The sequence below is a fragment of the Amphiprion ocellaris genome, chromosome 15 (genome assembly GCF_022539595.1).
Source record: "Amphiprion ocellaris isolate individual 3 ecotype Okinawa chromosome 15, ASM2253959v1, whole genome shotgun sequence".
Lineage (NCBI taxonomy): Eukaryota > Metazoa > Chordata > Actinopteri > Pomacentridae > Amphiprion > Amphiprion ocellaris.
The window spans coordinates 8,070,419-8,093,394 of NC_072780.1; the positions used below are offsets into that span (position 1 = coordinate 8,070,419).

The 22,976-nt window shown below is 39.8% G+C and overlaps 1 protein-coding gene across 5 annotated transcripts in view; it reads right to left on the reverse strand.

The window, feature by feature from the left end:
- The window catches only part of atxn1a (ataxin 1a), a 105,503-nt gene that overhangs the window by 69,235 nt on the left and 13,292 nt on the right, over positions 1–22,976 (reverse strand). For 2 of the 5 annotated variants that reach the window (XM_023268754.3, XM_035947498.2), the window contains exons 2-3: positions 1,910–2,090; positions 115–166 (exon numbers count right to left, since the gene is read on the reverse strand). The gene's annotated coding sequence lies outside the window, so the exon portion shown is untranslated. The remainder of the gene's footprint in view (positions 1–114; positions 167–1,909; positions 2,091–22,976) is intronic. The other 3 variants (XM_055018096.1, XM_035947499.2, XM_023268753.3) reach the window with 3 other exon arrangements.

Below are 22,976 nucleotides of genomic sequence, written 5' to 3' on the forward strand. Positions count from 1 at the left end.
CGACAGAGAGGAAAGAGAGAGAGCAGTTCAAACTCAGAGAAAAAATGTCCAGCTACGATACTTTATATTCAGCATTTTTACTTAATTATCTGCTTTGTTTCATCTGCATCTTACCTTTCCTTTATACTTTCTCTCGGCAGCTCTCCTTACTCCTCACTGCTCCTGTCTGAATTGGTACAACAAGAAATTAATAAACTAATTAGTCTGTACTTCAAACCATACTTGTAGAGTTATGAATCAAGTCCCTCTGCACAGTGAAGTACCTCACAGCAAAATCTAACGAAGCTGTTAGTGAGTCAAGTACAACTGCATGTTGCTGAGGGGCAATAAACAAAACAAAAAAACATTTAGTCAAAATCTAAAGCAGGCACAGTTCAAGTACGATAAGACTCAGAAGACTGCAATGTTTGTCATTTCTTTTGACCTAATTAAACTTCTGAATGTCTTTGGCTTCATTGAAACTGGTGCCAAAAATCCTATCCTTACTATTCTGTCCGGAAATATATCTTCACCGTTAAAATAATTTCCCATCTGAGGCACATTAAGCAGCAGGAGGCAAAGGAGACAGGATTGTTCATAGTAGAGTTTTAAGGGGAGGGCAGTGGAGGAGAGGAGAGGAGAGGAGAGGAGAGGAGAGGAGAGGAGAGGAGAGGAGAGGAGAGGAGAGGAGAGGAGAGGAGAGGAGAGGAGAGGAGAGGAGAGGAGAGGAGAGGAGAGGAGAGGAGAGGAGAGGAGAGGAGAGGAGAGGAGAGGATGTCGATGAGACGAAAGGCCGGGATTGGCTTTCTCACTTCTCTTTCAGTAAAGCCCCTCTATTCACTCTACTATCCCTCATAGGATAGAATGAAGCTTCGACATACAGCTGGTGAGACAGAGATAAAGGACTGGCGGAGGAGCTTCAATAGACACATTGGAGGGCGAGGATACAGAGAGGAGTCAGTTCAGTTGGAGAATGGGTGGAGAGACGACGGGTTAGAGGGAAGAAGGGACGAATTTATGTGAAGACTGAGTGGAAAGGAGTCATGGTGGGAGGGTCAAAGTGAAGAATAAGAAAGAAAACAAAATAAAATCAAACATAAAATCACATGAAAGGAAGGAGTTCAGACAAGCTGTAGTTTATTCTATGGGCCACAGAAACCCACGTACAGCCCACCCAAACACAACTAAGTACCTCGGGTCTTATGACTATGCCGCGTTAGAAGTGTACTGGAGACAAAACTGACATAATTAAAAGAAGAAAAAGAAGAGCCAGGTGAGTCCCATTTGCCATCATGGGTCGCTTCAGGAAATACTGCAGTTTGGTTTTAGTGCATGTTTGTCCAACAGGAATATTACAAATGAAACAAGAGGTGTAAACACGAAGAAGAACAAGCACCTCAGTGTCCCATTATGGTGCATCTCATGTATTTATCTTCTCTAGTTTTACATGAAAGTGCCCAGGAAAATAAAAAAAGGCTGAGTATTATTACTTGGAACTGCAATTTGATGTTGTTTGTAATAACTAATGATGAGTAAGGATGAGAAAGAGACATTTTACATGGTAATATGAACAGAAAAGTTACTGTGGGGCTGCTTTGTTTACTAGCTTTATTATCGGAGGCTGCTGAAGTACAGACAGACGTAAGCACAACAACACAGCACTGATTTATCACCTTTTCATGCTCTGATCAATCGGACAAAATTCCAGCAATCAAATGCTGATTCATAAGTGTTACCATGGCTACCAAATGATCTGGCAGAAAAAAAACCTAGATGCCTCACAGAAGAGATCCCTAACCCCATCACAGAAGACCGTGGTTGACTTTCTACTCATGCAACAAACTGCACCAGAGTCTGTCCCACCACAAGCAAACGCACCATCTTGTTTGACGTAAATCCTACACTTGTACATGAACACCTCGAGTCCTACCTGAGCAGAGGAGGCAGAGCTACTTGGGTGGAGTAGGTGGAGCCTGCTGCTCAGCTGACAACTCACTGGAGCTGCACTTCCTGATGTGAAGTCTGGATCTCTGCACCAACAGGAGGGAAGCGTCCCAGATGTCTGCACCGTCTGTTCACGTCTGTCTGTCTGCAGGTGTAGTCACCATTCACTACAGAGAGACAAAGAGAGAGAGAGACGGAACATTAACATCATCTTCAAAGTGCTCTTTACTCCCTTCTACACATCAGCAGGCAACATTATTACCCTGATATGATTACGGAGATCTCACATATTGCTTTTTCTAGCTCAATTGTTGCTGTATAATAACCTAATTCCATGCTATGCAATTACAATCATCAACTTAACCTTCAGACAAGTGTTTCTTTCCACTAAATGGTTCGCTTTCAGTTTTAACCCGCTGAAAATCAAGCAGTGTTCATTTTTTCTTTTTGCTCCTCTCACATTTTTACTTATGTGGGCTCATTCTCCTGCACCTCTATGGAAACAGCACCATCATTGGCAGAAAGTAGAGAGAACTCAAAAGTGTTTTTTTTTTTTGCAATATAACAAAAAAATGATAAAAGCCTAGAATTACCATGTACAATATTTTTCCAAGTGCCCACAGTTGTTGTTAATACTACATGGTTCAACATACTATAAATATTTTTCTACCAACATTTTTTTTGGTTCCATATCAGCACTGTTTACACAGCCTGCAATTCAACCCAGTTCAGCTAAAAAAGTCCCTACATTTTTACATTTTTGTCATGTGACTGTTGATCACAGTCAAATTCTCAGTTGCTCTGATGAATCTTGTGTAAATCGTTAATTTTTTGTCAATTTTAATTGAGATGTAGAATTAAGTGAATGTAAGAATAGAGTTGATTAATTTTGGTGAATCACACACTAAGCGAGAGAGAAAAACTAATCTTTCAGCACTGAGGTAAACTAAATTAATAAAAGAACACATCAAAACAAACTAACCCACAAAATCACCATTAGTGTGGTGTTAAGCAAGGTATTATGATGCTACAATCAAATTCCAGACTTGTGTTTAGCAGTAACAAGCAATGGCTTTGCACATTCATACTAGTAACGTGTTGGTAGTTACATGTCGATTGCTACCACTGGCTACATGCTAATAACTGACTTTCTTGACACAGTCTTAGGTAAAGTGGACAAACACACAACCATCATCCATGCTAGTGTAACTTGCTCCTTCCTGATCCTCATTTGAGTCAGTAAAACTCGAACCATGTGCATTTGTTGTCTGTGCTTGTGATTTTGTACAGTAACTATCACCCTCTCCCTGCTATTCCCTTTCTCTCTGGTTCTCTTAAGAGTATTCAGTACAAACACCTATGCTATTTATACACTGACGCCCATCAGCATGGCAACCACGCTTTGTTTACCCACATGAGACACTGGTTTGAGGCTTGTGTCCTCTTTTTTTTTTTAACAAAAACATAGCTATTTGGAGCTATTTGGGGCTCTTTCATGAACTTGGCTCACTTTCCGGTGAGGGCAATGTTTCACTTTGACCAAATGCCTCCGGTAAGCTGAGAGCTATTATGATGAAATGGAAAGCTGGTAATAAAAGTAGTACTTTTGTGGAAACAAAAATTAGTTTGTGTTGATTCCCTCATTGTTTGGCTGCTTCATAGCTGACAGAGTTATAAGTAATTTTACACCACGAATGGTTCGTGGTTTTCAAGCACTGATCCACAGTCACCAAATATGGGACATCTGGTTTCGTCATGACAGTTTAACAGCTTTGTAAAGACATTGTTACAACACATTTGTGTCCTGGAATGACTAAAAAAATACTCTCTTCTGCTTTTCTACTGTGCATTTACATTATTCAGGAAAAAAAAATGCTATTTTATGTCCCATACATCAAACACTTACAACCCAGAAACATCTGTTTAGACCTACTGCACAAAGCAGTCAATCTTCAACTACTCAGGTGTCATAATCTCAAGCAAAATACCATCGTTTTTTAAAGCCTCCATGTGTGAAACTGATGCTACATCCACGTTAATACATTGCTGTTTTAAAACACTTACCTTTGGCTACATTCATGCCCAGCGTTGACACTACTCTGCCCTGTAAAACACACTTCTAGAAACACTTCTGACTTTGTTTTAGTTTGAAAACCACAGCATTGTGTTGAGACTTTTGGAAACGATGACGCAGACTCCTGTAAGTCCTATCAGTCACCCCCTGTCCCTTTCCTGATTCGTCACGCCTCTATCAACAACTCCCAATCTGTTTTCCATCACCATGACTGTTTTATACTTGTTAGGTTGAGTCATAGTAGAAGTTGCTTCTGTCTTTTTTCCCTGGTTGGTAGTTGGCAAATAACCCAGTGTTTCTGTGTGCCAGCGTCCAGGAGTGATTTTAGGGTTGAACTAATGGGAGAGTGAGAGATGAGTCTTTGGAGCAACTCCTGTCTTTGGTTTTGAGGACAAATTGCCAATTACCTCAAGTTTTATCTAGTTTTGGACTAACCACCAACTGCATAAACAGAAAAAAATCCTTGAACAAGAACCGTCTACGAATGCTATCTGTGCCAGCCACTAATAGGTGGCTCTCAGTCAGAGATAGTCGCTGTATACTGACCAAAAGTAAACTCACACAACCCACTGCAAACTAAGGATATAGGATTTATTTTTAGGACCGATACAAATGCGGATTCTTGGTATTCAACAAAGGCTGGTAATTAATATTTGGCCCCAATATATATTTGGTATAATATTTTAACAGCATGTGATAACAGAGAACCTGTCATTCAAACTAGGCTTCCTCAATAATAAGGGTGATTATAACTGACTATGTAAAATAGAAATTGGAGTGTTTAAATGAGGACACGCTCCTCTGTTTATGTGGGATAAACTGAGATTGAGTAGTTTGTCTAATGCTGTTACGCCTGCTGTTCGTCACAATTTTTTTTTTACATTTTTCACTATTCTGTCACTTTTATTGTCCATTAAGGTCCAGGCTTGTGTTTCTTGTTCAGTTTTTGCAGTTTCTGCTTGAGAGATTTTGCTGAGACCACACAGTGACAAAAGACAGAGATCAAATCTGAACTAGTGCGTTTACTTTATCAATAGTCAGCAAATAAAGATACCAACACCGACAATCGTAAAAATGTCAAATATCAGCTATGATAATCGGCCAGGGTGATAATCGGTTTATCCCTACTGCCAACCAGGATTTTCTTAGCATGCACACTTTATGGTAGTGAAGGGATTAGCCCTAGAAACACCACAGATCAAACTGACAGCCATGCTCATAACATGTTTGTGTTGTTTTCAGTAATGAACAAAGACATCCCTAGTATTACTGTACTTCCTCCATAGTATTTATTTACAACTAAGCAACCGACTCTCTGCTTCTTTCCAGTGCACATCAATGGTCATATGATATTAGCTTCCAGGCAGGTTAGCATGGAAGGAGATTATTTCTGGCAAAGTCCTAAAACAGAGATCATTTTCATTTTCAGACAACACACTGGAGATAAATTGGTGCTAACTTAACTTTATGATTATGTTGTGGGATGTTCGTGAAAAGGAGTGAGTTAATGTTCCCTGGGCAAATAAAATGAGCCATAGTGCCTAATTTGATGCACAAGCACAGAGAAAAACACTTAGAGCACCCATCCAGTGCACTCCTCTCATTTTCAGCAACCCCGGAGGCTGTTACCAGAGCGACAAAGGCATGTCCCAAGGTCACAGGGCAGAGCTGAGCATTAAGTTGAATGCTGAGACAACGCATCGCCTTGGCAACATAAAATCAGGTCAGCTGATCATGTGACAGCAAGGCCCTGGGGACAGAAACTGATACTAAAGCCCACTTTTTTTCCTTGTTTGTACTGAGTTGACACAAACTTCAACAAATATATACACACATGAACATGCAAGCATGCGAAAGCCGTAAAACACCTGGGGTGCACATGTATGCAGGATCACACACAGGCTCATAAACCCACAACAGCAGAAAAAGTTGCACAAAAAAGACAAAAGAAAACAGAGACACTAAGATGAAACTGATTATACAGTTTCATCAAAGACGACACACTATTTGTCTGACATACTATGAAGAGTCTTTGAGTGTCTCTGAGAGAGTGAACTGTTATCTGTCACAGTCTGGTTGATAAACACAAGATCAGCTCATCATCTGCTTCATAACCCCTGACTTGTGACTGTCATGCTATTTGCGTCAGTGTATGGATACATATATACATTTAAATGGCACTTATCAGGAGATACAGTTGATGTAGCTTTATGCACACTTGACATTTTCAGCACATACACAGTGGATTATTATCTACAATGTCATTCATTTAAGGTTGGATATTAGCTGCACATGGGTTTTCCCCTCAGTTTAATATTCTGAAACTGTCAAAATTTTAATTCAAATCAAACACCCTCTGACAAATAAAGGACATGAATCAGTAAAGACATCCAATCTGATCCTTGTGTGATACTCAGTGCCACATAAAGAGACACATTCTAGCCAACAGCATAGAGCTAATTAAGTTCTTTCACTGGAACTTGTGTTGTAGTGACTACAGTGTACAATAAAAAAAAAAGCTTAACACATTCCTGACCTTCAACCACCAAACTGTGTAGCTATATTTCTCTATTCTATTTATAGCTTCAAGTGTGAAAAGTTTGCAACCTGGACCAAAAACTGACTGCCAACTCTGCAAAGACACACCAGACGTGGTCTAAAATGCTAACATGGACTGATCTAGCCTTAATCCTCTGAACCCCAAAACCCACCAGCAGTTTGAAAACCATGTAATTCTTTTTCAAAAAAATGCAAAAATTATACCATTTATCATAGTCAGAAACTGTATAAATAGAAAGAATTGCCAGATTCTCAACTGCGTCCTCTCTGATGAGCTGTTCCAGCAGGAAAATCTAACCTAAAAATCACTTTAATCTAATGTTTCATTTTAAAATTCACCACAATTTTTTACAAGTTTTAACTAACCAGAGTCTGGAAAAACATTTTTTATTAAATTCTGCACATTTTGGTGCAAGCATGAACCCATTAGTGGCCCAGCTGCAACCAACAGTAACATGGAAAAATTCAGACACTTTTTAGACAAACTGGCTAAAACTGCAGAGCAGATAGGAGATAACGATGGAATGACACTAAAAATATAAATAGTGAAATAAGTATAGTATGTATAGTCACCATTTTTAAAGTATTGGTCCTGTGAACAAAACAAAAAAAATGCTGCACAAGAGAGAGATCTTTCTGCTTCTAGCCACGATTGTGCCGTTTCACAGAGGTGCAGGACTTAATATTGCGGGAAAAAAAAAAGAGTCCATATTAAGTAAAGATGTGACTGGTGCAACAAAAAAAAAGTTCAAATCCTCTTTTAACCTGTCTCCTCACATAAATCAATGTCTGTCTCTGGTCAGTTTGGGGAGGTCAAATCAATATGGGACAGAACTTTCACCTGGATTCACCTTATCCGTCTGCTTCATGTGGTCTAATTGTGGTGTAAAGTTTGCACATAAACACAAATAAACACACGCATACAGCTGCAAGGTTTCCTTCCTACTCAGCAAACTTGGATTCAGTTCCCTGTCTGTTGCAAACGGCACTCGATAATACTGACAGCCTGAGAGTGAGTGTGTGTCTCCATGTGCGCCTAGGAAATTGTGCACTGCCCCTTTCAGTCTCCTTTTCTATTGGTCTCCTGGCTGCTTGGATGGACACACTTGCATGAATCCACACACACACACACACACACACACACACACACACACACACACACACACACACACACACACACACACACACACACACACACACACACACACACACACACACACACACACACACACACACACACACACACACACACACACACACACACACACACACACAGTGAGCACAGCTGTCAGCAGAGAACACAGAGCCATAGGTGTAGCGTACCTGTGTGTGTGTGCGTGTGCGTGTGCGTGTGTGTGTGTGTGTGTGCGTGTGTGTGTGTGTGTGTGAAGACCTCGGAAGTGAGGACAGTTTTGGAAAGCAAGGACACTTTAGGACAGACGTTCAAAGAGCTATTTGAGGGTTGTGATTTGTTCTTTTGTTTGTTTTTTTCTTTAATTCAGGCTAGATTTCTGTTTAGATTAGAGTCAGGGTAAAGGTTGAGGTCAGGTTGGGATTTAGTTGTGATGGTTGAGGTTAAAGTAAGAGGTAAAGGAATGTACGCATTTGACTCAGAAGTGTTCTTACAAAAATAGAAGTAGAAGTGTGTGTGTTTGTGTGTGCAATGAGGAACAGGACAGTATCTGTTGCAGGATTACACCCTGACCTAGCTTGTGTAGCTACTACTTCTGTCATTGACACCAGTGACACTGCTACTAGATAAAAAGGCACTCAGAAAACTAAAATCCTACCTACAGCGTTCTGTCACATTTCATGCCAGTTCAACTCAAGCCTTCACCCATCATTTGCTTCTACATATGTAATTAAATTTTTGGGGGAGGCTAGCAGGGCACTCTCTTCTCCCTTGTGGGCATGTTTGGCTAAGTAAGCATGTCTTTCCTTGTGCTGTTTTTGTACTTCATTTGTATTATTGTAGATGAAAAAAAAAGTTAATAATCCCTGGAATAAAAGGAATGGACCAAATACCAGAAGGCAACTGGCCTCAGATGGGAATTCTCATGAAACTGACTATTGGCCATTCTGCAGAATTGCTACAAATAAGCTGTTTTTTTCTTCTTTTAAATGTGTCATATGAGTAGGCTTCCAAGGACTGAGGAAAGTGCAGCATTGCAAAGTTCTTGGATTGCACAGCAGGTTTTGGGTTCACTGGCTGAACATAACAAGACAAGCAACTAACTGGTCGGCAATAGGATAGGTATTCAAACACAACCCAGTCTGCATCTGTTCGCCTCATTTCATGCATGTAAGAGGTGTAATTATGACGCCAATAACTGGGGTCAAAAAATGTAATGAACACATACAATGACCCATATCTATGCTGTATAACATCAAGATAGCAAGTCCTAATAATAATGCTGCTAATAAAATGTCTACAGAGGAACAGTTCACACCAATGACTGCAGAGCTCACACTCACAGGTTGTTTTTAGACATGAACTGCAGCCCTGAACTTATCTAGACATTACCCAGAGGAGCTTTAAATGAGAATTCAAATATCCGAAACAGCTAGACCCAACAATAAACAGACTTTACACTGCCAGCTCCCTAATACGCAGTCCATGTACCAGTTGACCCATGTGTGAACAGAGTGGGTCATTATCAGGAGAATTCAAAGCAAGTGAGTCAGAGTGTTGATGATGTTTTTATCTTGGTACTGATGCGAAACTGGAAGAATACAAACACCCAAGGGTAAATGAGTAGGGCCATTTACGAGAAGAAGCCCGTGAAAATGTCTAGCTAGAAAGACTTGACAAATTCTGTTGGTTGGATCTGAAGTCTACAACAGCGGATTCAAGGAACGGTAAAAGACCCGGTTTGTCTGTGTAAATTCTGGACAGCAATCAGTGCAGTGGTCAGATGGAACACAGATGGTTTGAGAGAGGAGTGACAGAAGCAATCTCTGTTAAACTGAAACAGCCATCTTTAAACAGAGGAGGGGTCTACGGCATCACTTATCAGGTACTTATAATGCAGTCTTGAAAATTCTCCCTAGAAATTGACCACTATTAACATCTTGAGGTCATCCTTACCTGACAGTTTCACAACTATTCACACTTCAAGGCATGAGAATCTTGGGTCACTAATGAGTCTTAGCCATTAAAGCTTGGAGTGACATTTAGGGAGGTCCCAAGCACAATCCTAAGAGAGAAATAGGGGCCAATAAAGGGAATCATTAACTGATCGATGCTGGCATAAACCTAGGCCTAACTCTTTGTATACATCTGTTTTTTTCATGGAAACATGAAAATAGCTACAACAATTGTTGTCAGATGTTCCACTGGGAAGTAAGATCATTGTCCTAGTTTATTCTGGCCTCACAGCCACTTGCTCACTGGCTTAATGTCAGTAAGACTAATCATAGTCTTTATCTTGGTGCTTCTTTACTAGATAAACTCCCACAATGCCCTCTGCTTGCCAACACAGAAGTGCCTGCTTCCTTGCTACAGTATTACACACAAAGAGGCTCCACCTGGTGGTGCAACCAGATGCTATAGTTAATTTAGGATACTTTAAGAGTGTATTGTATAGGAAAATAGTATTAGATATCATTAGGGACAAAATAAGAAATGACTCAAATAAGGAGGAAAAAAAAGCATCCGTCAGACAGAACACATCTGACACCAACAACCTCCTGTTTTATAACACGTGTGAAAGGACAATAATATATAAAAAAATATATATCTGGAAATGAGAAAATGGCAATAGTGAACGTCTGTGAACAATATATCATTTATTAAGTTTAAAGGAGTGAAATAAAATTCTATCAAGTTATCCTTACAAGCTAAACTGATAACATGTATTTACAGTACTGCTTGTGAACAATTATGTCTGTATTGCTCCGTAAACTGAAACAGAGAAAAGCAGTGGCAGTACAACAGAGGGGGGAAAAAAAGACCCATGGATACAGCGACACATTGAAAGAAACATGAATTGCCTCTTGGTTATGCAACTCACTCACAAACCCTCTGCACTATCACTGTAGGTTAAAGTTCAGCACTCTTAAAAGCTGCCCAAATGGGCTTCCGTGTATCTGAGGATCGAGCTTTTTCCTGCTGATAAACACAGACACATCCCCACTGCCATTCATACAGTATGTATACATGCCCAATCCAACAGCATGCCTAGCAACCTAGATAGCCTGGCAGCTGAAATAGTCAATAACACTCTGACACGTAGATAAGGTAGACTAATGTACAGAGATAAATTAAGAGCAGAACACACCTGCATGTATTTACACAGCTGAGACATCATAAGAGACCTGCTGTCTAGAGAAACAGCATTTGCTCACTGTCTAACTCCTCTTTCTGAGGCCGTCACAAGTGGGGACATTAAGTGAGCATCTCCTGATGTTGTTACACCACTTATAAAATAATAACCGATGTTTAATGCCATGAGATGATAATATTAACAAGGGAATTTTGCAGAAGGCCAATTATCAAGGTTGTGTTTATCATTTTACAAAAGGTCTCTGCTATTAGATTTCAGTATTGACAAATTGTATGTGTCAGAAAAGAATGTTTTCAGGCACTATACACTTGAACCAGAGGATGTGAATGTAGACTAAATTAAATGTAATCAAAACCTTCTTTTTTCACTTGCTGTCCTCCTGTCACTTTGTCTCTTTTCAACCAAAATATTTTCTCTGCTTTCCTTTTATTTCCTTTTTCTATATACTCCCTTCCTTTCCTCGCAGTATTCTCCAGGGCAACACATCACAACATGAAAACATCACAATGACACGTGACAGAGATGTGAGGGAAATAAAATACAGAGCAGAACACACACATACACACTCCACACTGTGTGCTGCATACAAGACAGTGTGTGAAAGACAAAAAAAGGGAAAAGTGAAACAAAACAATCTCAAAAAATCACAGAAAGACCTTCCCCTGCTTCTGTAAGAGGCAAATATGCAAGGTACCATATTTACCTGTGAACATATATGTGTGTGAGGAGCTAACAGGTGTAAGTGAGACTGACGGAGTTCACTAACATCAGAGCACAAGCTGCCACCTGAGGGAATTACTCAGCATTCCTCAGTGGAACAACAGAGGGCCTGGAGATGCAGGAGTTGCAGGGAGCCCAGCTTTGATCGCCTCCCTGAGATCCCAACACCAGGAAAAGGGGAATATGCTGAGAGGGGGGCCTGCAGGGAACACACACACACACACACACACACACACACACACACACACACACACACACACACACACACACACACACACACACACACACACACACACACACACACACACACACACACACACACAAATCTTCAAAGGTGCATGCATGCATGCATGCGCACACACACATTGCATTCTTAGATTGTTCCAAACATTCAAAAGACATATATGCTACCCACGCATGCATAGTAATAATCTACTGCCCTTGGTATCTAGCAATGTAGGAAAATAAGCCCATTTTGGGAGGAGGTGAGGAAAACAACAGAAAAAATTATCTCAAAACAAATTCCAACAAATCCAAAATTTTTCCTCCTGGGACTGTATCCAAAAAATTCCAAATATAAAAAACATGAAAGAGCTTTTATAGACCTCAGCTTGCTTACTGCTAAGAAGTGTATTGCATTACTTTGGAAATCAATGACTAGACCAAGTATTAGCCAGTGGTTGAGACAGATGCTGTCAAAAAAATAACCTGTAGAAAAAATAACTTACATTTTGAAAGACAAGCAACGTATGGGGACCCTTTGTGAAGTACGTCAAAGATCAAGATTTAGCAGACCCTCAGACTGATGAGTGATTGATGGACCATGCAGCTTCTGCACCTGCATTTTTATTTCTGTGTATATTCTCATAGGAATGCATGTGCACTTATGTACTACTATAAGGGCACTTAAGTGCTGATTTTGTTGTGTTATCTTTGAAATAACAGGCAGTAACTGAACTTGCACTAAAGTTTATAGAGGAGAGAAGCAGTTTGTTTGTTTATTTGTTTGCTGTTAGTTTTTTGTCTGTTTGTTTTTTTGTTTTTGTTTTTTTCCTAAAAAAAGCAGCAAAACAATTTGTATTCTATTTTATATACAATGCAAAGATGTTTCCATTGCTGTGAAAAGCAAAATAAAAATATTGTGGGAAAAAAAAAATAATCTACTGCCCTTGATCCTTTTATGAGTCTCACTCACACACAAACACACACACACACTGGAAAACTGTAGAGCCCTCAATGTCATCTTTACACCGTAAATCATACCTCTTCACTTAAACACTCTTCCCAGCACACCAACATAAACTCCATATGCACCAAGGTCGAGAAGTCAAGAAGGTAAATTCAATTAAAAATCTAAATCGGCCAACCAAGCAATTGAAATTAAGTAATGAAGATGCATTTGATGTGAAGTGTGCAAGGATAGTAAACATTCCTAATGTGATAGGATTGCTCCCCAGCACTAATCTCACAGTGAAGGCAGACAGCAGGTACAATGGCCGGATTACGGACGTTCTACACAGTGTTCATGTGAAGGAATACAAGCTGTTGCTGTGAGCAGATTTCATGAGACCTCATTCAACTCTTTGACATAAACTTTTAGTCTGACTCGCCTCCACACTTTCATTACTGTCAGAGCGTGCTGAATGACCAGTCAGCCTCTACTCTTTTTCTTGTCTGTCATGTTTTTTAACTGTGGCAAAAGAGAGTTTCTATTTGATGGTTTAATTGCTTATATAAGTCAAAGTTAAAGTTCAGTGATTGAGGGCAGAAAATATTCAGCAATCATAGCAAATGTTCATGTGGCATCCTTTAGAAAATGAAAAGCAGTGTGAAAATCAAGGTGAGCCATATTTCTGGATCGGAAAAGGGAATGGGCATATCTTTCAATTGTTATCAACACTGAAAGATAAGCTCGAATTAAAACACAATGCTTTTTCTTTTAAAGGCAAAAATAATTTATTAACCAGCACTTGGTGGAGAGGTACAGGGAAGATAAGATGAAGTTTTTGAATGAAACTCGAACAGACATGTCAGAAGCATGTCATGTGCCACAGTACAGTCACACAAAATTACAATAAATAAACCTTATTTGCACATTTTCTTGTTTGAGTGGCGACTGATAGAAACTGGGTCAAAAACAGCTGCAGACAAGAACAGCTACTGGCTGAAAGATTAACTTTGAAGTGGGAAATGCAAATATCTAATTATGAAGGCCTGCAGGCTTCAGTTTCAGTCTTTTAGGTTAACAACTGCCGTCTTCTCATTTGTAATTATTCTTTATGCTAACTGATCAGGATGCACTGATACTGATACTACATTAAGGCAACAAACAGCAGCTTCCTGCTGGTTGAACTGGTAGGCAGAGGAGGAGCAGTGTCAGAGGTTGGGAAATGTTTTTGGGCAAGCAATGATGATAGAAGTAAGGGACACTGCAAACCACGCTGTGCTAAACTGTCAAAAGTGGGAAAGAAAAATAGATCCTGCAATACAAGCAAATTGGTAAAACATCTCAAAACCAACACACTGCAGAGTTCAGAGAGTTTGCCAATGCTAGCAGCAGGAAGCACTGCAGAAGCGAGAGAAAAGGTCCAAAGTCAGGCCACCATCTGTAAATACAACATAAGCTCTGACAGTAGATTGCTCTTGATGACCAGCTCTTATCAGCTGTAGAAAATACAGACTTTCATCGTCTTCTCATCGTACTGGAACCTAAGAATGAACTTCCCAGCTGTCGCCACATCACACGCACGGTACTGCACAAGCTGCACGACTTTCTGAAAAAGCACTTTAACAGCTTGTTGCTGGACATTCTGGCCTTAAGCCACATATATTTGGACTAGAAGTGGCAGCCTAATGTCTCTCATCAGTTTAGCTGCATTGGTGAGGATTTTATTCCACCGAGAGTCGTTCTCCATGCAAAGCGGTTTCAGGGTTTGCACACTAGCTAAGGTGCAATGGATGATATAACAACTCAATGTTAGAACTATAATTTTATTATTAGCTACTCAAATTTGTACTCAGTACTTGGATTGACAAAAAGTGGCATCGGTGCATCCCTACTGGCTAAGTTGTTTTTCAGCGATGGAAAAGAATTATCCTTAAAACAAAATAAATATTACAAATGGGAAAAAAACTTGCCATAACTGTGCTTTGATTGTACAGACAAACTGAAGTGCACAGTAGAAGAGTGCGTACATGGCCGGCCCTTAGGGCTGCGCTGACATTGTGCTGACACTCTCATACTGTAACCCTGAGCTGGTTGGGAAAGCTTTGTGACTGGATAAACAACATTTCTTTTTTCATAGAAAAACCTGTTTAACACTGTCACAGCTAAAGCACAGAAAACACATCAATTAAAAAGAATTGTGCTTTGGTGCACATATTTGCATTTATCTGTCATGCATTAAGTACTTTAATATCCGTCTCTGGTCACTGAGGAGAGTGAGACAACTTTAAGGAAATAGTAGTTATTATGGGGTTCACAACACGACCTTAGGAAGTCACCAGCATACGTCAGGAAGCACCGCGGCTGTGGCAGGTTCCTGCTGGCAGCACAGGTGCTCGCATCCACACACTAAACACACACACACTGATGCACAGTGTGGCCAGGACACTGCAGATACCCCCTCCTATCCCCCCTGATATGCATAACTACACACACAAAGATGCACACACACACACACACACACACACACACACACACACACTGCACACACACATACAAAGTGCAGGTGCTCACACTGCCCCACCAGCTGTCCCTTGAAATGACCAAGACAGAAAGGACAAAGGAACAGAGAGACTACAAGAAAGAGGACTGAGCAGACGCCAGCACTGACAGGCGTGTGTACTATATGTGTGGGCATGTGTGTGTGTGTGTGTGTGAGTGTGTGTTAGGCCATGGCTCACTTCCAACATACTGCACTGCCCTTAACCCAAATAAGGTCTGGTTATCTTTGTTTAACCTTGACTGCTAGTGCAGTGTGTATATTTATAATGCATATGTGCATTAGTGTTTATGTGTGTTTGTATACAATGCCCTTTGGTGACCTCTGGGAAGGTGTGAATTCAACAGAGAGTAAAGGCTCATTTGCAAAAGCAAAATCATCAAAAAAACAGGCCCAGGTCAAAGACATAAAAATAGTGGCTCCTTCAGAAGTTTAAATGTGGAACTTAAGTAACTTTGAGGATAATGTGGTGCTTCGGGTCAGCGTGGTCGATTCTTGTGACTTCAGGTTATGTCATTGTCGAGTCTTGTCAGCTGCATGACACATCATAAAAAGTTGTTCTCGCTCGCTGCTACAAAAGACTGACAATCAGTTATATAACCAAGGTGACAGGGTCAGAGTAGCGAACACAGCGAGGCCACACCCTGCCTGGCTGTTAGCATTCCATAGTGAGCTGCACTGTCAATACTTGACACGCTGGAGATGTACAGCACTGCTGTCCTGGCTCCAGAGGCTAGGCTCAAACATGTCTAGTGTGACATCTCTCCCTGCAGCTGCACACAAATGGACAACATCCCAAGTACTACTATTATAAGAATAAAACAGTAAAGGACAAAAAACAACTTAAGTAGTTATATGAGCAATTACAGCAAAGACAAAATTGTAAGTAAAATGTTGCTTCTCTAGCTGCCTTTTTGTTTTTAATTCTCTCATTGGGACTTACAAAGAAGCAAATGGACAATGGCTCATTTTAAAATGCAATGTGTACTTTCCTTTTGTAAGGCGCTAATCTGCTGTCCTTAACTCCTCTTACAGGGTGCGTACTGTTACGACAAGGGAACCCATTGCTCAAATACTTCTGCGGTGTTAGGACTAAATGCTGCTCTATTTTTAAAGATGACAGCTACCTTGAGGTGACATGATAACCGATGAGACACTTTGTCACCCTTTACGGTAGAGCCAGCGATACTAATCCAATACAGTGTTTGTCAAATTCAGCGAATATTTCCTCACAGTCCACTAGATGTCTGCTCTGTGTGAATGCTGAAAAAAATATTCTGATGTTTGTGGAGTCATGTCTCTGTAAATGGGAAAGAAGCACAGTAGCATGGGATGATGCACACGACAATATTCCAGCATGTCTTGTTTGTGCTCGTGCACACTCATGCTCAAGCACAGGAGAGGTGAAAAGCGGGCAGTGGGTATGAGTTGGATAATAAATCTTGCACATGATAACTATCTCAATATGCTAACTAGCTAAAAATCAGCACAAGCCACACCACAAGCCAGCTGTAAACCCCAAAACCTGCTACATGTTTGAAAGGCATGTAATCTTTAAAAAAAAAAAAATTCTCCAAAATGACACCATTTATTAGAGCCAACAGAAAGAATGATATAATTTTCAGCCTCGCCGTTGGGAAATTTAACCACATTTAAGATTTAAAATGAGTTTATTCTATATGTCTCCTTTAAAAATTGTCTAAAATGCACCATTTGCAATAACTAGATGACATAAAAAACTAAAAATTCTGTTTTCCTTAGTGCAACTGTGACAGTATTAGTGATTCAGCTGTGCCAGACAGTCACATAACCAAAAATTGGCAAATCTTTACTTGAACTGCAGGCTGTGTAAAATTAGAGCAGATATTAGACAAGGATGGAGATAAATAAAATATGTTAGTGGCAAAATGTCCTTAATATGTAGAGTCCGCTTAGATACATTTTGTACTTGTTGTTCCCAGGTTGTTGGGGCTTTTTTTTGTAATTTCAAAAAAATAACTAAGAAAAGAAATTCAGCTTTTGTTGCTTATTTTTAATGGTTACATTATAATTATCACACTGCACAGAGGGCATTTCTGAGTTTGTTGTACTTTTAGCCATGAGTGTACTGCTTCCATAGAGGTGCAGGACTTTATACTGCTGTGAAAAATGAGCCCACAGTGAGTGATATTGTGACAAAAGCAAAAAAAATCCCCAGAAACTGCTTGGGGTTACATAAAAATAACTTATTCTGAAGACTGTATGCCCTTCTGCAACCTCTCTATACATTGCAGAATACAACACGGTATAGCTTACACACAGGGGAGGCATGTAGAAGCCTGCTGCCCAGCTACATAGAGTATTATATTGTGTTCTTGTCAAGTACAATAGTGCAGTAGCTTGTGGCAGCTTGTTAGACTGGGCGTTAGTCACAGGGATGGGCACCGTGGGGCTACAAACTGCTACAAGGTCATACTGAGATTACATTGTTGGAGGGGCCAACAAATAAAATGCACAGTCACTCAAACTCATACAGCCCTTGTCCAACAGGGATTGTATTTAGCTGATGATGGCTACTTCTAAGCAAATTTCCACACCTAAATTCCTTGCGACACAGGCACAGAAAAAGTTGGAATGTTGACTTTTCTCCAGCTCATCTTACTTTGTCTTTTAACAACTTAACTTTCATATAACTAACACATTTGGCTCTTACATTCTGTCAGTATTTGCATCAAAATCCCAAAGTCCAATCCAGGGAATCACTGCCAACGAAGCCAGCAGCAGAACTAAAGGTTTAAATGAGGGCAGGGATTCTGGAGTGACTGAATCTGCCTTTCTATACAGACAAAAAAAAAAAAAAAGAAAGGATTTGTGCATTAGGAAGTAGATACACACACAGAAACACACACGGGGTAGTCTCAGGTCAGGGAGTTCTAAGTGCATTCTCTTTTGACACATACTGTACCAAAACCCCTCTCTCTCACACTCCGCTTAACACTGGTACTCTACACACACATGGTGCGTACACACTGACACACACAGGAGTGCCCCGAGTGTCTATACATGATTAAAAGACTGAAAGTGGGGCAGGCACACAGTTCTGGCTCTGTGAAATTACTGCAGTTCCTTTTAGGCTACCTCAACACACACACACACACACACACACTAACATCCAGCCAATTCTATGTCCAGTAAGTGTGCTCGGATACATGCACACAATCGCACGTCTGCAACCCACATAGCTTTGGTTCAATAATTGAGTGATTCCCCCGATGAAGCAGCAGCGGAAAGCAGAGCAAAATACCCAACCACTTACTGGTGCTGGCCAGACCAGAGATGACCTTTTTTTCTAAAAAAATAAATAAAAAAATAAATCAGTCTTTCCCTTCTATTCATTTCCCCTCTGAAATGATGTTTTCCTGATCCTCTGCATTGGACATGATGGTGGTTCTAATTATTTTATGACCGTATCTGAGAACCCAAACATGAGGCATTAAGCTCCCCAACAAGGGCTCAGTGGGTGTCTACAAAAGTGGGCAAGGATTTTTATGTGAAATCAGCTTTTAATGTAAAAATCACAGGTAACTTTGGTAATTTTAATAGTTTTAAATGAATCAGGTTTCACTGTTCAGCGTTGCATATTTTAGGAACAGCTTACACAAAGCTTTTCGGCAGCGCACAAATTAAAGGATCAATTTAAAGGATTAAATAAAACATCCAGGGGAATTGAAAGGCATCATTAGAGTGAAATCAGTGGCCATAATGCTTGCCTTGCTGTTGATACGTAATTGTAAAATGCTGCGTGCTGAGATATTATTTGGAAACAGCATAGTCGTACACAGAAGATCTCCGGTTTGCTCCCAGCGTGGGCCTGGGATCTTTCTGTGTGGAGTTTGCAGGTTTTCCCTGTACATGTGTGGGTTTTCACAGGGTACTCCAGCTTCCTCCCACAGTCCAAAAACATGCTGAGGTTAATTGGTGTTTCTAAACTGTCCATAGGTGTGAATGTGAGTGTGCTTGTTTGTCTCTGTGTGTAGCCCTGTGATAGACTGGTGACTTGTCCAGGTGTTCCTTGCCTTCACCCCAAGTCAGCTGGGATAGACTCCAGCTGCCCCATGACCATAATGAGGACAGTTAATGGATAGATGGATAGTCTAATACTCATTAGAAAATTATGCAATTGCAGTGCATCGCTGTGATATTCTGTGCAAGAGTAGACTTTATTTTCTTTTTTTAAAACTCAATCTCCACTGTTACAGGATCATCTGAGCATTTGATTTGTGACCTCTGAATTTTTCCTAGAAAACATCTGCAAATTTTCTGAGCACTATAAATAGGTCTCAGGGAATTCAGATGCCAGAGTGCGTTCGCAGCACTCTAAACTGCAAACATATTATCTGCTTCAACAAATCAATCCTTTTATTTGGATATCTAACGGAAAGGAGGCAACAGTCAAAACCTAACCCTTGGTGTGATTCCTAAATTGTTACTTCAGGCATTGCGCAAGTACTCAGTGCAGATTATACTTCTGTATTTGATACTACATAAATAATATATATTGCCTTAAAAGTGAATAGTTCCAATTTTTTTGACAGACGAAAGATTTCCACTATCAAATATCAGTAATTAAACATAGAATTTGGAACAAAGCAATTCAATTAACTTCAGTAGCCTTTCCTCTGTGCCCAAAACAGAACTCAACAATCCTTAATTAAACCCCAGATATCTCTTACAAGATGGTCAGACACAGACATATTTTAGGCAGATCCAGCTCATACTTAGTCATGTACAAATGTTAGGAATCAGGCTGGAATTGTGTTATGACTCATTGTACCTTGGTCTGGGAGACACAGCTGAAAAGACTTCCAATATATTCAGCTACACAGACCTGAAAGAAGAAGAACCCAAGAATAACTGTAGTACTTAAACTGAATTAAATTTACATTTGCATGATTTACAAATACTAAATTTAATATGAGCCACACGTACTATGAGAAAACATTTTTGGTTGTTGTTTATTATCTGCTATATCTCTCATAGAGAAAAAAAGTCTCACGGCTTCATCATATTTTTCAGTTAATCAAGGAATTATGTCTTAAATGTATGCTCTACAGTTGGGAGCAATTGATATGAGTTGTGTTTGGTGGAGGAAACAAGAAAAAGGAACACTAGAGTTCAGATTACAAATCTCTCACTGTGTGCAAAGTCGTACTTTTAAAGAAACTAAACAACCTAAGCTGAGCCATATCTGGTCATAATTTCTTTGTTGGTCTTGTGGGGCTTACAAACAAAAAACATATAAATGAGTACAGGACACAAGCTTACTACTTTTACGAGGCATTATGAAACTGTGCCTCAGCTTTAAAAGATTAGAAGTAAACAACAACAATATAAAGCCTACAAATCTCTTCTCCAAAGCTGGAGCAGAGAGGACTGAGTAGTATTACTATTGGTGGACTCTAATCATGTGTTGCGCTTGGCAAAACACACTTAGGACAGAGAAAAACCTTTGCAAAAAAGTTCAAATAGAGACCTGCAAATCCAGCAGCTTCTTAGCAGCCTTGTGCAAGTTTTCCGAGAATTAGATCATAGGCCAGGAGAGGGGAATTGGGCTTCTATGTTGTGATTTGGGGACCAAAAGAACACTTTTGCAACATTAATCTTTGTACTTGTGATGTGTCCAGCTTTTTTGATTGATCATTCTGTTTGAAAACAGGTGCCTCTGTTTCAACATCATCACCAGATAACCAGAAAAAAAAGATGCAACGCCATAAATGATCAGTTCCAAGAGAAGCTTTTCTGAAACACAGCTAGCCTGTGGGTCATGCTGATAAAGCAGACACTTGTTGCAGGTCTGCAGATTCAAACATGATCATACTTCACATTAAAGACGTACGTTCAAGCTCACATGCAATTAATGTGCTTGTAAATGCATTTTATAAACAAGCATACATAGCAAACAATGCTAAAGCTGACATTTATTTTGGTATTTTGTGATTTTTCAAACACATTAAGCTCTTATTAAGGGTAAAGGCTGCAGTATCTCTCTGAATAGACAGACACTGAGCAGTATTATGCTGTACAGTGCTATAAAAAGTATGCACCCCCTTTCTTTTTGTTTCTCTTTAACATTGATTCATGGTCAATATAATTTTGATTTTTGGACAAGAATTTAAAAAAGACACATGAAAACAGATTTCTGCAGAGCAATGTCAATTATTTTAAAATATGAAATGTAAAATCAGTGATTGCATAAATAGTAGTAGTAGGTTCATGTGATTCCACACAGGTGAAGCCAAATGGTGCTAGAAGTCACACAGAGAAATTGAGATCATCTAAGTGCACCGAATGATTCATCGGTGAATCAGTACTCCTGACTATAGCTGAACACCAAAAAAAAAAAAAAAAAAAACACTCCAAGAAACACTGTTCAAAGGTTATTAAAAAGCATAAGTTGGGATAGAAACAAGAACATTTCCAAATCACTGAATACCAACTGGGGTAGCTAAATTCATCATTAAAAATGGGGGCAGCAAGGTGGCTAACACCCAGTTTTGAATCTTGGTCTGGGGTTTTTCTGTGGAGTTTTCATGTGCTAAATGGGTAAATTGGTGATTCTAAATTGTCTGTAGGTGTGAACGTGAGTGTGCCTGGTTGTCTGTCTCTCTGTCCAATGATGGACTGACAACCTGTCCAGGGTGTACCCTGTCTTCACCCTAAGTCAGCTGGGACAGACACCAGTTGAACTTGAAAACAGCTGTTAAATCACAATTTCTGTGTAACCTCACAGAGCTTAAGCAGTTTTACAAATTTCAGTAGCCAGATGTGCAAGGCTGATTGAGACCTCTCTACAGGTTCAATGCTGGAATTGCAGCTAAAGGTTGAAAAGGGGTGAAAATGTATCCAATTACTTATATAGCATTTTATATTTTTAATTCATTGACATTACTTTGTAGAACTCAGTTTTCACTTCGACATGAACAAGTCTTTTTTCATAAATTGCTGTCAGAAAAGCCTGATTAAATTCATATTAAGTCAATGTTGAAAAGTTACAAAAAGACAAAACTTCCAAGGGGTGAAGAATAGTTTTTATAGGCACTGCAATTTAGCAATTTTCTTAGTGATCCTTAACATCTGTATTTCCCTTCCTGTCAATATATTGGCATTACCAAGACAACCAAATACAAACACCAGCAATTGTAACTATGCAGCAAGACAGTCTTAGCTGACTCACAGTTTGCAATCTTAGTGACCAATGCCTCCTCAAACCTTTAATGTACTGCCCACATCCAAAACAAAACACTTGCCTAGTGTTCATGTACTATAACAGGCTTATGTTATGTTTCTCTTACACGGATACAAACATCTTGTTAGACAAAGCTATGAATAGTTATGAATAGCAGCCATCACATACCAGCAAATGTGTGTGATGCAAACAACAAGCGGCAAACCTGTCAGGAAACCACAACTGAATCATGGTGAGAAATGGCTGTAATCTGGCTGTAGCTCTAAAAACACACTCTTACTGACAGGATGGTTCTTAAAAATCTCACTAGAAACATGCTGATCAGCACTGAAGAGTATAAGCAGTCTGCTGTGGGTCTGTTGGGGTCTTACATGTGCTTCTTAGCTGAACACAGTATAAAAAACATGCTGTTCTACATTAGTGGTAGCTGTTATGACAGGTGTATTTTGTTCAAGTTCGATGTC